Source organism: Suncus etruscus, chromosome 3 (assembly GCF_024139225.1).
Source record: "Suncus etruscus isolate mSunEtr1 chromosome 3, mSunEtr1.pri.cur, whole genome shotgun sequence".
Lineage (NCBI taxonomy): Eukaryota > Metazoa > Chordata > Mammalia > Eulipotyphla > Soricidae > Suncus > Suncus etruscus.
This window is the reverse complement of record NC_064850.1, coordinates 161,129,527-161,145,141: the sequence shown is the minus strand read 5'-3', so window position 1 is coordinate 161,145,141 and position 15,615 is coordinate 161,129,527. Positions and strand designations below refer to the sequence as shown.

The 15,615-nt window shown below is 37.1% G+C and overlaps 1 protein-coding gene across 1 annotated transcript in view; it reads left to right on the top strand.

Annotated features, from left to right (window-relative positions):
* The window catches only part of KLHL14 (kelch like family member 14), a 120,938-nt gene that overhangs the window by 18,028 nt on the left and 87,295 nt on the right, over positions 1–15,615 (top strand). The gene's annotated exons all lie outside the window — the stretch shown is intronic.

Here is a 15,615-nt window from a genome sequence, read left to right as displayed (position 1 = left end):
CTATGTCTGTTTTTTGTTTGTTTTGTTTTTTGCAGGCTGAAGGGGTTGGAGAATTTAGGTCACAACTGAATGTGCTCAAGGCCTTCCCCCAACTCTGTCATGAAGGGTCACTCCTGACCACATTTGGGTTGAAGAGAGGGGCATTTGTAGTGCCAGGAATCAAATCACAGTCATGCACAAGGCTAATACATTAAGCACTGAACTATCTCTCCAGCCCAGGCTCTATCTGTTCTTATCTTCTACTATTTGTATTTTGTGTATTGGAATATTGTTATCATTTACAAATGTGAGTCATATGAGGGGTCAGAGCAGTAGTACAGTGGGTAATATGTTTGTCTTGCACATGGCTAATCCAGGTTTTAACCATGGTACTTGACATGGTCCCCCAAGCCCAACAGGTATGATCCATATCACAGAGCAAGGGTAATCCTTGAACACCACTGTGTGTACACCCCCTAAAATGTGCTGCATAGGTACAGACTCTAATTATTGAACAGGGGAGTAAATAAGGAGGCCATGTTTCTCTATACCAGATTTCCTGTATAGAGTATAGTTGGAAGACTGCTGCAAAATATAGCTATTGGTGTGTGATGAAATTATAGGAAGGTTCCTTTTCAAAGCAGCCACACAAGATGGATCATAAATGATCTCTTGTCAGTGTCAGTTCCCAAACTGAGTTGAGACTCATTGGTCTCTAGTAGGTCTGCATTCCTTGTGGCATGTCCTTTTAGTCTCTGTTAAGAAGGCCTCGATTCATCTGCAAAGGCTGCCATAATAAAAAATTACACAAAACATTCACTTTTTTCATAGTTGTAGAGATTGGAAGTTCAATGGGCACAGTGTGTTTGTTGTTGGCTTTCTGTTATGTCTTCCTTACTACCTGCTGATGCCTTCTCTCTGCATCTTCACATGGTCTGTTCTGTATACATGGCAGAGAGAGAAAAAATACCTGAGTTTGGTCTTTCAGTCACTTTCTACAAGTTTTTCTACTAGTTTTTCTACTAGTTTTCATAAAATTATAGTTCCAACTTTCTGATTTCATTCAGCCTTATTTAGCTCCTAAAAATCTCTTTTTTCCAAATCTATTCATTGGAAGTTAGAGCTACAACATAAGATTTTGGGGTGAGGGAATGAAATAATTCAGTCTGTGTCAAAGGCCAAAAATAAGACAGCGTTTTTTTTTAAAAGTATTTAACTGTAAGCAATATGTTTACAATAGTGTTTAAAATAAAAAAAAATAGTATTGTAAAAAGTAACTGTACCCCTCAAAAGTCTATACCCTTCCACCACTGTCAATATGCTAAGGACATAGCAAAACAAATTAGAAAACTAAGTGAAATGTTACCTTTCAACTAGATTAATAAGACAAAGTTATGTAGTCATTTGCACAATTAGTCAAGTCACCAATATAATAGCACTTGCAGTAGTGTAAAACTGTTAAAGGAGGGAATTGAAGGTACTCTCTCATAGATCCTAAACCAGTAGTTTTATGAAGAATCAACCAAAATCTTTTTAGAAATAGAATAAAACATACGTTCCTTAGTTCTATACCCAGAAATTGTAGATAAATCGATCTGGAATGTGGACTCAGGAACTGTCTATTTAACCATTTCTTAGTTCTTCACACCTTGAAAAATCACAGCAAAGCAAATAATTGTCTTCTTTTCCCAATTGCTAAATGTCTATATTAGATGGATAAAAATATGGTAATTTATCAAAGAAATCTTGGTGAACAAGTATTGTGAAAGCTAAAAAAGTCTAATTTTTGACAAAAGGAAAATATGCATTATAGGAAGAGTTATTAGATTTACTAAGTTTGAAGGAATTTATATTCTGGTGGTAATTTGACTACACTATCACTGAAGAAATTTCAAAACAATTTGAGTCACATAGCACTTGAGTACATAATTCAACTTCAGAGAATATGGTCAACTTTTATAGAATAGTTTGTATCTGGGTGCCAGAGATTTGATGATCCATAATCATCCATAGATTAAGTGACTGTAGGTTCTCTAAGTCTTCCTCTTCCAGGAGGGGTCTGGAAGAAGGACTTTGGAGGGATGAGGGATCCTATACCCTGCAGAGCTCTCATTCTAGGGTTTACTTTAAGCATATAGCCCCACCAAGGTTGGTGAAGCAGCAAAGAACAGAAAGAACTGGCTCCCCATGGAGATGGAGAGGAAAAGAGGAGGAGGATAAGAGATTCCTATTTCACCCACAGCAGCAGGGTGTCCCTAAGCTGGATCCCACAAGCCACACCTCATTGTCTCCACAGCACACACACCCCAGGCCTGCCTCAGTCCCTTGCTGCCTATCTACCCCAAAAATAAGCATAACCTTCTTTATTTATCAACCTTCGGATGATTTCATAGACTTATCCCTCCCCTAAAAGTAAATGTTGAGCCCATTCAGATGTTGTCACTTAAAAACTCTCTTTTTTCCCAAAATGGACACCACTCTTTATGAATATTCCAGAAGCCTGGAGTAATTTATTCGGTTACTAACTAACTTTTCTCTGTCTCCCTGCATGGCCACTCCCGCAGTGACTCTCCAGCTGGAAACAGTCTGCTTGGCAGGAGCAGCTTCCTAGTTTCCCCAGGAGATATCTTTCCCTAAAGTTATAGTAATGAATAATACCGAGCTCTGGATCCTATGGTGGGATCTGGTCCTCACTCCCCTTGACACCATTCTGAAAGACTGAACTTCTTTCTTTGAAATGCAATTTGGTTAAAAGAGTCATTTTCCATTACAATGTCTTAGATTCTCAGACACAGTCATTTTTAGTGACATTTTTATCCTAAACATGAATCGCCAACATGATTCTGTCATCTTTTGTCTTGCTGTGCTTTTCTTATGTAGCAGGTACCAAAGTTCCCCCAGGTCAGGAATCACTTTTGTCTCCTCAAAAAAGCCAGCCAGATGGGAAGAAAGAGAGAAAAGTATCAGTAATGAGATTGGCTCTCAGGAGGCAGCATAGTCTAATAATTGGGCTTTATTAGGAGTTTAAATGCAGGCATTGCTTATGAGTCCACCACTAGCATGAAAGCTATGTTCTGTCTTTTTTATTTGGGAGGGCAGCACAAGGCTATCGAGAGTTTGAAAAGCTCCTTTGTGATAGGCTATCTGGAATCTTCTCAAACTTGAACAAGAAGTGCCTTGCTCAAACAAACTTCAACTTTCTTAGTAACTTGTTAGGCAGAAACCAAAGCTAGTATGCCTGAGACCCTGTGTCCCAGGCAGCCAGGCGGGTTAGAATAAAAAGTAATACTTGCAATGCAGCTTCCTCCTGCAATACAGGGTTAATAAGATGCTCTTTCCATTGCAATTTATGCTCTTCAGAAGAAAGGCACAAAGTCTAGGTATTAGAATGGGGATTATATAGGTAATCAAGTAAAGATATCCAACTGCTTCTAGTTATTAAAGGAAAATTTTAATCTGGAAATATGGAGGAGGGGGAAATGAAAAGAATATAAAGTTGGCTAAATGCCATTGTCCCTCAGGAAGAAAAGGTCCAAGAACAGAAATGATATCAGTAAAAAGAGTGACCTGTTCTGGCCCTTGACGCATCTGATCTAAACTGTAGGGAGGCCTACATGGATTCAGATGAAGATCTTAAGGTTTGTTGTTTTTTTCGTTTTATTCTGTCTCTTCTAATATTAGCTAGTCTATAAACATGGTGCCCAGATGAATGTTGCAAATAGATAACCAAGCTACTATATCCCAATGCAAGAGGACATAGTAACAGCAGGATATTAATATGTGGACAAAAGAAATGTAGAAGACCCTGGTATACTATAAGGCCAAAGTGAACAAGAAAAATGGCCAATAAGGTGCCAACCTTCTTGGATTCAAACAGTGGCAGAATTGAAATATAACTAGGTTTCAGAAGGTCAAATATTTAATTTGTTTATTTTTTCATTTAGTGTATGCACAACTATGTTTCACTTTCCATTGGTAAGGTATGAGACAATTTCAGACAGTATACATGAAATTATTTCTAAGCTTATTTTTGTGATTCAATGAGGTATTATAGTTTTAATGTCGATTATAAATAAAATTAAATTTGGGGCCAGAGCGGTGGTGCAGCGGTAGGGTGTTGACCTTGCATGCAGCTGACCTAGGATGGACTGCGGTTCAATCTTCCAGCATCCCATATGGTCCCCCATGTCAGGAGCAATTTCTGGGTGCATAGCGAGGAGTAACCCCTGAAAGTCACGAGTGTGGCCCAACCCCCCCAAATTTAACCCATGATTCCTAAAAATAATGCTTAAAACAATTATTTTGTTTTATTTTTTATTTTTAATTTTGGGGCCACACTCAGCGGCTCTCAAGGGTTGATCAGTCTGGGCTCTATTCTCAGAGATCACTCCTGGCAGACTAAGGAGACCATACAGGATGCCAGGGATCAAACCCAGATTGGCCACATTCAAGGCAAATGCCCTATCATCTGTGCTATCGCTCCAGTCTCCATAACAATTATTTTAATAGTGATTTTAAATTATGATGACAACAGAATTCTTTTTCTAAAAATGGCAAAGTTGGGCCCCACTATAAATCATTAAATTAGAATTTCAGAGAAGTACCCCTATTGTAACTGTTTCATGAAAGTGCTCCCAGAATCAGAGTGTGAGAAATAGTTCAGGGGTTAAAACACATGTCTTGCATGCAGCTGATTTTTGTGAGATCCGTACACCACATATGATACCCCAACACCACCAGCAGTGTGGTCCCTGAAAACAGAATCCAGAAAAACCCTGAGCAGTATTGGGTGTGCCCCTCCCAACTCCCCAATATAAAAGAATGTCTCAGAGAAAATAAGTTCAAGCCCCACAGCAAGTGTAGGAGCACTGCAATCAAGTGTGTGTGAGACCTTTTAAGCCATTGCAACAAGAAGGGAAAGAGGAAGGGAAAGGGAATGTTCCAGATCATTCTAAAAGCAGCCAGTATTAGGCACTGGTATAGACTGAGATAAAGTATTTTTAAGTAAGCTGTTTAAATATTAATTAAATGCTATAAAATGTAACCACTATAATATCTTAAAGGCCTTGCACTATATTAATAACTTCAGGCTTAACTCTCATTGGGTGATTCCCATCCTATAAGATAGGAATGACCTTACAGAACAAAGATAACAGTATTATTTTCCTATACATGGATGTACATGGAATCTATTGTGCTGAGTAAAATAAGTCAGAGGGAGAGAGATAGATGATGAATAGTCTCACTCATCTATGGGTTTTAAGAAAAATGAAAGACATTCTTGCAATAACTTTCAGAGACAAAAGAGAGGAGGGCTGGAAGGTCCAGTTCATGACATGAAGCTCACCACAAAGAGTGATGAGTGCTGTTAGAAGAATAACTACATTGAGAACTATCATAACAATGTGAATGAATGAAAGAAGTAGAAAGCCTGTCTAGAGTACAGGCGGGTGTGGGATGGGGAGGAGGGAGATTTGGGACATTGGTGACGGGAATGTTGCACTGGTGAAGTGGGTGTTCTTTACATGACTGAAACCCAACCACAATCATGTTTGTAATCAAGGTGTTTAAATAAAGATATTCATTTAAAAATGTATTAATATCCAATAATAGTGAGGAGTGTGGTGGTATATAAAACTAATTATTTGAGCATGCTCAAGTAGAGATAAAACATAATGATTTGGGGACAGTGTATAGAAAAGGCAGCAGTGTAGATCTGAGTTAGTCAGAAAGACTCTTCAATTTGTGGCCCTCTGACACTGCCACCTTGTGGCCCAGAAACAATGACTTTTTCTCCTTCCCTTTTTCCTTCCCTTTGACCTTTGACACCATCCATCAGATGAACCCCTATTATTAATTAGACTTGAAAACAGATGCAAAGAATGGGAAAATAAGGGATGATAAAGAATCTAGAGAGATATTGCCAAATAGGAGGGTTACAAAGAAACATGGACTCTTTTTTGTCTACAATTTCTTTTGTTCCTATATTTTTATTTCTATAAAAAGTATGCCCTGAGAACTCCTGTATACATACTAAGTACATTTTGCTCTTAAGTATAATGAAACTTGATCAATGAGTCTTTATGTTGTGAGAATCATGAAGTTATTTCCATTAAAAAAAAAAAAACTAAATAATGACTGACCATTCACTTAGTCGTTGTACAGCCAAGATTCACCTAGGGGGGAAAAGGGCTGGCTCCGAGGTCAGATGGTGGCAAGCAAAGGAACTGGCACATTGTTTGGCCACCTGAGAATCACAGTAGGTTGTGTGAGAAAGCCCTAGAGACATTTCTGATGTGAACTGGGGGAAATAAAACCCATCCTGAGGCATAGGAAAAGGTGTCCAAGCCCCTTTTCCTCTATTCTTTCATCTGTTAAATGGGGATAATGATACTTCGTGTTTATCTACCTCAGAGAGGCATTATCAGGTCTATTTAAAGGCTCTTCCCGATGAAAGCTGCTGTGTAATTACCAAGAGCAGCTATGATAAAGAAACCTAAATACAACAGCAAATCAGCTGGAACAAATTCTCAAGGGAGTTTACTTCTCTGGAAAATTTTAAGAAAAGGGTAGAGCTCCCCCCTGGGGACTTTTGGGTACCTTGCTAGCTAAAGTTTTGGGAAGGCTAGCTGACTTTCAAAATTTCCTCCTGGCCCATGATTCCAGATATTTTTCCTCGCTTACTTTTTTTCCCCCATGGTATAAGTAGTTTCCATCTAAATTTTTTTAAAGTATTTTCAGATTTTCACTCAGACATCCTTTTATTCCTGATGATAATTTCTAGCACCGCCTTTACTTAGGAGACAGAAAGTGAAAGAGTGAGAAAAGCAGAATAAAGAGAGGGTCTGAGGTGAGGTGTGTATTTTGAATATGATGAAGGGTGGGAAATTTCTTTGTAGTTTATAAATAAAGGATTAAAGTAATCGATCATTAATGCCAGGCTTTGCTGAAATTCATTTGACAACATATGCCAAATAGATGAGATGTGAACAGGAGCAAAGGAAGTAAGGACTTCACTATTGCAACAATATAAGAGTGAGTCAATCTAGTTGAATCATCTTGATGGATGTTTGCTGGAATGAAGAGAAGAGATAGAATAAAGAAACATTGTAGCTCTCAATTCTTTAAGACTTGAAAAGCACTAATATTTAAAAAATGGGAGATGAGTCAAGAGTACCATAGAATTTAGTGATTTAGATATCATGTTGGATTGCATCCTTTTTTAGAGACATGACAGCCAAAAGAGCGATTAGGTAGAATTTATTAATGGGTGTAGATTTGTATCATTGTACAAAACCAAATATTTTTTATAGATTTGAGGAATTTGACTTTATAAATATGTGATCTATTGTATCTGAAGGACTTCTAAACAAAAAATAATAAAAGCATCAAAATTCCAAAGATTGCTTTTCAAGTCAGTGAGCAAGGTTAATAGTATACATAATACTAGTTATTACTTATCAATTAATTATCATGGAAAAGGCACAAATATTTTTCATATTCAACCTAGACATAAGCTGGTGACTTCTCAGATTTGGCAAAAATCTGCTAAAACTTTGACAAACCACTGCCGTCTCATGGCTTGTAGAAGTCCTAAAGTTATCACTATTTTTGTGAATCTCTGGAGCCTTGCATTACCTGGCTTTTCCTGTTCCAGATTATGAGCATATGCAATTACAATGACACCAGATGTGAACTTTTCCATTCCCTATTGCTTGCATAAAAGAATAGCTATCATAGGCTTAATAAGGTCCACTCAGATTCCCAAGATGTGGGGAGGTAGTTCTCAAATTCGTTCTATCTCCAGTGGTCTTTTCCTGCTACATGTTCTTTTTCATATCTTCACTATACAGACAGTCATTATTCAGGGCACTAAGTGCATATAATGCCTTAGTTGTTTTGTTTGTTTTGATGCCAGACCAAGCAGTGCTCAGAACTTACTCTTAGCTCTGCTGGTGAAGCTCAGGTGACCACATGCTATGCTGGATATCAAACCTAGGGTGACTATGTGTAAGGCAAGCTCTCTATCCATTATACTATCTCTCCAGCCCCTGCCTTTCAGTTCACAAAGAGCAATCCTTTATTTTTCTTTTACACTTAGACGAGTTCATTGAATGCTCACAGCATTTCCACTTACAGATGAGGTAACTGAGGCTTAAGAGGTCAACTACCAGTTCAAGGACATAAGCTTATGCCTGGTAAAGAAGAAGTTAAATCCAGGTCATGTTGACTCTTAAGTCATGAAATTGTCCTATACATGGATGTGTATGGAATCTATTATGCTAAGTGAAATAAGTCAGAGGGAGAGAGATAGACGCAGAATAGTTTCACTCATCTATGGGTTTTAAGAAAATTGAAAGACATCTTTGCAATAATTCTCAGAGACAAGAGAGATGAGGGTTGGAAGGTGCAGCTCATGACATGAAGCTCACCACATAGAATGATGAGTGCAGTTAGAGTAATAACTACACTGAAAACTATTCTAACAATGTGAATAAATGAGGGAAATAGAAAACCTGTCTCGAGTACAGGTGTGGGTAGGGTGGGGAGGAGGGAGATCTGGGACATTGGTGGTGGGAATCTTGCACTAGTGAAAGGGGTGTTCTTAACAGGACTGTAATCATACAACTACAAACATATTTGTAATCATGGTATTTAAATAAAGATAATTTAACAATAAAATATTAACTTGACCTTTAAATGGGAGGATGATGACTACCCCAATTTACTTGACCACTTTAAAACTATTTAGTTCTTTTCCATCAAATATTAGTTTTCATAAAAGAACATACACTTCTAACAAATAAGGGAAATTGCATAGTAAAAATCTCAGTGATTTAGTATGATTTCAGAAAGAGTAAATTAAGGATAATTAAATTAGCTAAACAATGGAGTTATACCCTATTATTTGTAATTAGTAATACTTAGCTAGGAACTAAAACCACTTGCTTATCAAACCTGCCTGCAAATTGCACAAAGGAATGATGGATAATAAAATTAATAATAGCAATGATGGTGATAAAGGAGAGAAAAAGGTAGGAAAGAGGAGGATAACTCACATTTATTTGGATTTTGATTTGGTTTAGTTTAGTTGATATTGCTGTTGTCTGCTCCTGCTCAGTGCTCTGGAAGATAATGAAGTTCTGGGGATCCAACATACAAAGCCTCTACTCCTAATCCTTTAAGCTATATTTCTGGCCCTATTTAAATGGTATAGATATATAGACATACAGATATATATTAAGATACTATGCTTTAAATCTATTATTATAACTATATTACAATTTAGGATAAGGAGGCCAAAGAAGAATTAAACCTAAACTGTGACCCTAATTGTGAGACCGTTGCCTTTGGTCAAGCTCTCCTGTATCAAAAACCATGATGCTTTCAATAGATGTAACATTCCATGAAGAAAGAAGAAATTTATTCTTCTTGTTTCTCTCAAGAAAGCATGGCTCGGGGCAGGAGAGATAGCACAGAGGAAAGGCGTTTGCCTCGCATTGCAGAAGGACGGCAGTTCGAATCCCAGCGGCATCCCATATGGTCCCCTGAGCCTGCCAGGAGCGATTTCTGAGCGTAGAGCCAGGAGTAACCCCTGAGCACTGCTGGTTGTGACCCCCTTTCCAAAAAAAAAGAAAAAGAAAAAGAAAAAGAAAAAAAGCATGGCTCCATGGACAAAGAAGCTTGACCAACTAAAAAGGCAGCAAGCATTAGAAACTCCAGCAAAAATAGCAACATACAAAGGGCTACTGACAGGAGATCGCAAGTTACCATCCCCTCACATGAACATAAAATTAGTAACCCTAGTACAGAGCCTATGGCCGATTTCCCTTTCAACTAGGGTGTTTGGAGAAGACTGGGACATTTTCTTCTTTTTTTTTTTTTAAGGAGGGAAGGAAGGAGGGAAGAAAACAAGGAAGGAAGGAAGGAAGAAAACAAGGAAGGAAGGAAGGAAGAAAACAAGGAAGGAAGGAAGGAAGGAAGAAAACAAGGAAGGAAGGAAGGAAGGAAGGAAGGAAGGAAGGAAGGAAGGAAGGAAGGAAGGAAGGAAGGAAGGAAGGAAGGAAGGAAGGAAGGAAGGAAGAAAGGGAGGAAGGGAGGGAGGGAGGGAGGGTGGGAGGGAGGGAGGGAGGGAGGGAGGGTGGGAGGGAGGGAGGGAGGGAGGGAGGAAGGGAGGAAGGAAGGAAGGAAGGAAGGAAGGAAGGAAGGAAGGAAGGAAGGAAGGAAGGAAGGAAGGAAGGAAGGAAGGAAAGGAAGGAAGAAGGAGGGAGGGAGGGAGGGAGGGAGGGAGGGAGGGAGGGAGGGAGGGAAAGAGTAAAACGGAAGGAGGAAGAAAGGAGGGAGGGGAAGAGGGAGGGAAGAAGGAAGGAGGGAGGGAGGGAAGATAACTGGGGCATTGTTAAAATCATTTTTAACTCCCCCAAAGAGTGAGTTTCTATTTTTTCCAACATAACCTTCATTATTTAGGGGTTTAGAACAGTTCCTGGATTAAAGTAAAATCTAAACAATAAATAAACTGAAACAAAAAATCTAAATATAGAGAATCATAAAGCTATTTTTCCAGGCTAGGGAGATAGCTCAAAGGGATAGAACGTATTCTTTGCATGTGGGAAGCCTGGGTTTTTATCTCCAGTCAGGAGTGACCACAAAATCCCAAGCCAGGAGGTCTCCCTGAGCATTACTGATAGTCCTCCCAAAAAGAAATAAACCCATTTTATAAACATACATCGGTGTTTCATTTTTTTAATTTAAAGAAATATAGATCAGAAAAAAACCCTGACTTACAAATGCTACTTTTTTCTTTGTAAATTTATAGTTGTGGTCAGCTGAAATCTGAACAAAAACTCAACACTGCATTGTGTCTGTGAAAAACTAGAGTAGTTTTAGAGTACCAATAGGCATGGGTCACGTAACAGTACATTTGTTATTTTATGTACAATTCTGATCTCTGACTATTTAGAATGGACAATTATAGTGCATGAGCAATGATAGTGTAGAGTATAGTCAAAGGAAGTGACTAATATAGTAAGAAAAATATAAACATTTTCAGAAAAAAGATGAGGATATTAGCATGTTACAACTCTTTTTTAATATTTAAAGTGCTACTATGATGGTACTTATTAAGCTTTTTCTCTAGATCAGTGACTTTCAACCACCAGTCCACTGACCAGTATCAACTCAAAAGTTGCCAACCAGGAGTCCATTGTCTTAGTTATAACTTCTGGTCCATGGACAAGAATTCAGGACAGGTACTGCTCCACAGGAGTGAAAGGTAGAATATAAATGCTCTTGAAGACAGGCAGATTTTTTTAAAAAAATAAAAAACTGCCAAAAAACTACTATATGTTATAAATTTCCAAGTAGTTAAGAATCTTTATTATTATTATTAATACCATAATTACAAGGTTATTAATAATACCATTGGGTTTTTTTTTACACTTATAGAGTTGTTCATGATTGAGTTTCAGTCATTCAATGTACAATAACCTTTGCCAGTGCACATTTTCTACCACCAATGTCCCCAGTTTTCTACCACCAATGTCCCCAGTTTTCCTCTAGCCCTCCTGTCTACCTCTGGGATAGACATCTTTCTCTCTTTCTTTCTTTCTTTCTTCTTTCTTTCTTTCTTTCTTCTTTCTTTCTTTCTTTCTTTCTTTCTTTCTTTCTTTCTTTCTTTCTTTCTTTCTTTCTTCCTTCTTTCTTCTTTCTTCTTTCTTTCTTTCTTTCTTTCTTTCTTTCTTCCTTCCTTCCTTCTTTCCTTTTCTTTTTATTTCTTTCTTTTTATTTCTTTTTCTTTCTTTCTTTCTTTCTTTCTCTTTCTTTCTTTCTTCTTTCTTCTTCTTTTGCTTCTTTTTTCTTCCTCTTCTTTTTCTTCTTCTTCCTCTTCTTCCTCTTCTTTTACTTCTTCTTTTACTTCTTCATCTTCTTCTCTCTCTTTCTACCCCTTTCTGTCTCTCCCCTCTCTGTCTCTGTCTCTCTCACTCTCACCCTCCCTCTTTCTCAATCTATCTTTTGGTCTCTCGGTCTCTGACTCTCTTGCTCTCTTCCCTTTTTTTTTTTTTAGACACTGTGGTTTGCAAAATTCTTACTAAAGGGGTACCATGCATAGCACTTTGTCTCCTTTCAGCACTCAGTTCTTGTCCAGACTGTAGATAAGAATTTTGACCAAATCAGTACTCACAAGTTAGAATCACTGAGAAGACTGAGGAACTTTATTGAGTTTCTAGAGCTCATTCCATTAAGCAATAATCTCTGACAGTTCATATCTGAGAACTTATATTAGAAATCTAGCCTGGGGCCTGGAGAGATAGCACAGCGGCGTTTACCTTGCAAGCAGCCAATCTAGGACCAAAGGTGGTTGGTTCGAATCCCGGTGGTGTCCCATATGGTCCCCCGTGCCTGCCAGGAGCTATTTCTGAGCAGACAGCCAAGAGTAACCCTGAGCACCGCCGGGTGTGACCCAAAAACCAAAAAAATGAAATCTAGCCTGAGTGGGTAGGGTACTTGCCTTGCACACAGCTACCTGGGTTTGATCTCCAGCACCACATATGGTACCCTGAGCACTGCCAAAAGTGAACCCTTCGCACAGAGCCAAGACTAAGTCCTGAGTAACAACAGTGTGGCCAAAAAAGAAAAAATGTTTAAAAATAAAAGGAAAGGGTGAATAATATATGTTTAATCTCCTCAGATTCCCTGATGACCTAACAGGGTTGGAAATTAATGAAATAAGTGACTTCAAAGTTCTCCCCAAACATTCTGATTTAATTATTCTCAAGGCATTGCAAAATACTTGCTTTGATAAATGAAAATTATTTGTAACCTGAAAGTGAATTTATTCTAAATGTATAAAGGTCTTTCTGACAATGTCAGGAGACCTGATGATTTCAAATTTCTTGTCCACTAGTTAATGAAAACTTTTTCCATGTATCATGGAAAGGAAATTTTTATCTGGTCTGTTTCCCAATTATTAAAGTTCCAAATCACTGAAATATAAATAAATGAGACTTTACTGTACTTAGAACACCAGTGTCATGAAAAATTTGTTTACACCGGGAGGTTTTAGGTCATCCTTCAATCATTCATCCCAGGAACCAAAGTACATATGAGCTGAGCGCGCGCGCGCACACACACACACACACACACACACACACACACACACACACACACACAAATGTGACACATGGTAAATGTTAGGCAATTACTGAGGTGGAACAAAGGAGACCTTCAAATTCCATTGCTTTTTAACCTTAGATTTTTCTATGTGAGAATCTAGAAAATCACATCAAAGGCATCAAAATAATGTTATTAATTACGGCATACTCAGCGTTTGTTTAAATATTTTATCCCTTATAACTTAAATGCATGACTAGACTTAAAATGTGGTATGGTATGGTAAGTTATAACTAGTAAAAATATCAAAAAATAAATCACTAATTTTGACTAAATTAATTCCATGTGTATTTTAAGTGCTTCAAAAATATGAGGCATGTTGCCATATGAAGGAACCCTAATTATTACAATAGGACTACATTTATATATTTTTGCCTAATCTAAAAAACGTATAAGGCTTTGCTGGAACTATCTTAAAAAATAGTTGAAGTCCCATTCTGCAAGTTAATTTAGATTGTTCTAATTTTACTTTTCTAATCACACAGTATCTTTTTTTCATAGTATATCCAAATTGAAGTTCACACATATTAAATAAATAGCATGATAATCAGATGTTTCAATGCCAATACACATTTATTATTATCTGTCATTATTGTCATTGTTACTATTATAATTGCATGTTGTAAAAAGAATGGGAGCTTTTTCACAGAAATTATTCACGTGTATTACTTTCGACGAGTAATTGAATAGTTGACATTGCATTTATATCAAAGTAAATTATGTGATGGTTTTCCTAATTCATTTTATTCTTAAGAAGTAAGAAATGTGATCTCTATTAGCTCCCTTACTTAACTCCATGTAGGTTCACAGTTTCAATATAATGTTCATAGGTGTATTTTCATATAACAAGGCTCAATACATAGCCAACATAATTAACTTTATAGTTTTCTAAGAATATATAATTATAAGATAGCAGCTGGTTAGTGAAATCCTCTAAGTAGCTTGTACAGATGTATGCATATAAACTCACCAAGAATCTAGGTAGAAATACTGTTTTTTTCTTTCTTTAACATGTTGGAATAAAATCCACATTATAGTAAAATATCTAAAATGGTTAATAATTTACTGTGGAACTTATGTAGAACTTTTAAATATTATTCATCTATTATTATTTTCTCTGGTTTGGGGCCACAGTTAGAGATGCTCCAGGCTTACTCCTGACTTTGCATCTAGGAATATCTTTTGACAGGTTCTGGGAAAAACATGGGGTAGGGAGACTGATCCAGGGTGGGTCATGTCCAAGACAAATGCTTACCCACTTACTATTGCTCTGGCCCTTAAACATTATTTTTGTTTTGCTTTGTTTGAGTTTAGTTTGGGGCCACACCTGGTGATGCTCAGGGGTTACTCCTGGCTATGTGCTCAGAAATTGTGCCTGGCTTGGGGAACTATATGGGATGCCAGGGGATCGAACCACAATCCATCCTAGGTTAGCACATGCAAGGCAACTGCCCTACCACTAGCACCATCACTCTGGCCCCCCTTAAATATTATTTTATGTAAATCCCATAATAAATCTTTGAAAAGGCAAATAAATATTATTAATTTTTAAAGATGAAAAAATATAGGCTCCAAGAAAGAATACAAGTAATTTGTAATCATTCTGTTGAATTACAAAATGAGCACTAGAATCTGAGTCTTAATTTTACCTGTGATAAAAAATTTTTTAAAACATAATTCAAAGTATATTAAAGACCATGGGCCTGATAGAGTTAGAATCTTATGTCTGAGTAATGATTCTTTCACTTTGAGTATAGAAACTTTCTTCTCTCTCCAAAATGCAAGTATACTTATGACAAATGGCTATTTTAAAGTCATTCCCAGTAGAAAATGTTGGGTGTTATTTTAATTTTTTCTTATATCCTATGGTATTTCTTACATGTTTTAACCCATTTTTACTTTTAATGTGATTTAGAGTTTTTATTTAACTTATAATTACATAATTCTAAATTGGGTTGGAAAATTGAGGAATAAAGTGTATTATAACAGTATTAAAATAATCTTAAAACAAAAGATATAAAATTACTTATACCTTAACCATAATAAAATGTTAGTATCACAAAGAATCAAATGAATGATAATATAAAAATAACTCACCAAGAAAATCAGACCTAGGGAACTCAAAACACAGCTCCTTCACAGAAAACATACAACCAATAGAGTAGATGGATTCTTTAGTTCTATGTAATTCTTCATCATGCTCCCTGAGGAAAGCAGAAAGGTTCAGAGATTTGTCTTGGTTTATGTGGAGTCTTGCATTGTTGCTAGACTAGCTAGTTTTTTGAACTGCGTTATCAACAAGGGTGAAAGTTGGTTCCATTTGCTCTTTCTCCATTGCCTTCTACATTGGTAATCTCAGTTCAGTTTTTAGAAAACAAATGATAGTGACTGGCTCTTGAGGCAAGAAGGACAAATATTCTATCGTCTTTCTACAGCTACAGAGATAATGTTTCATGTGTGTGGACA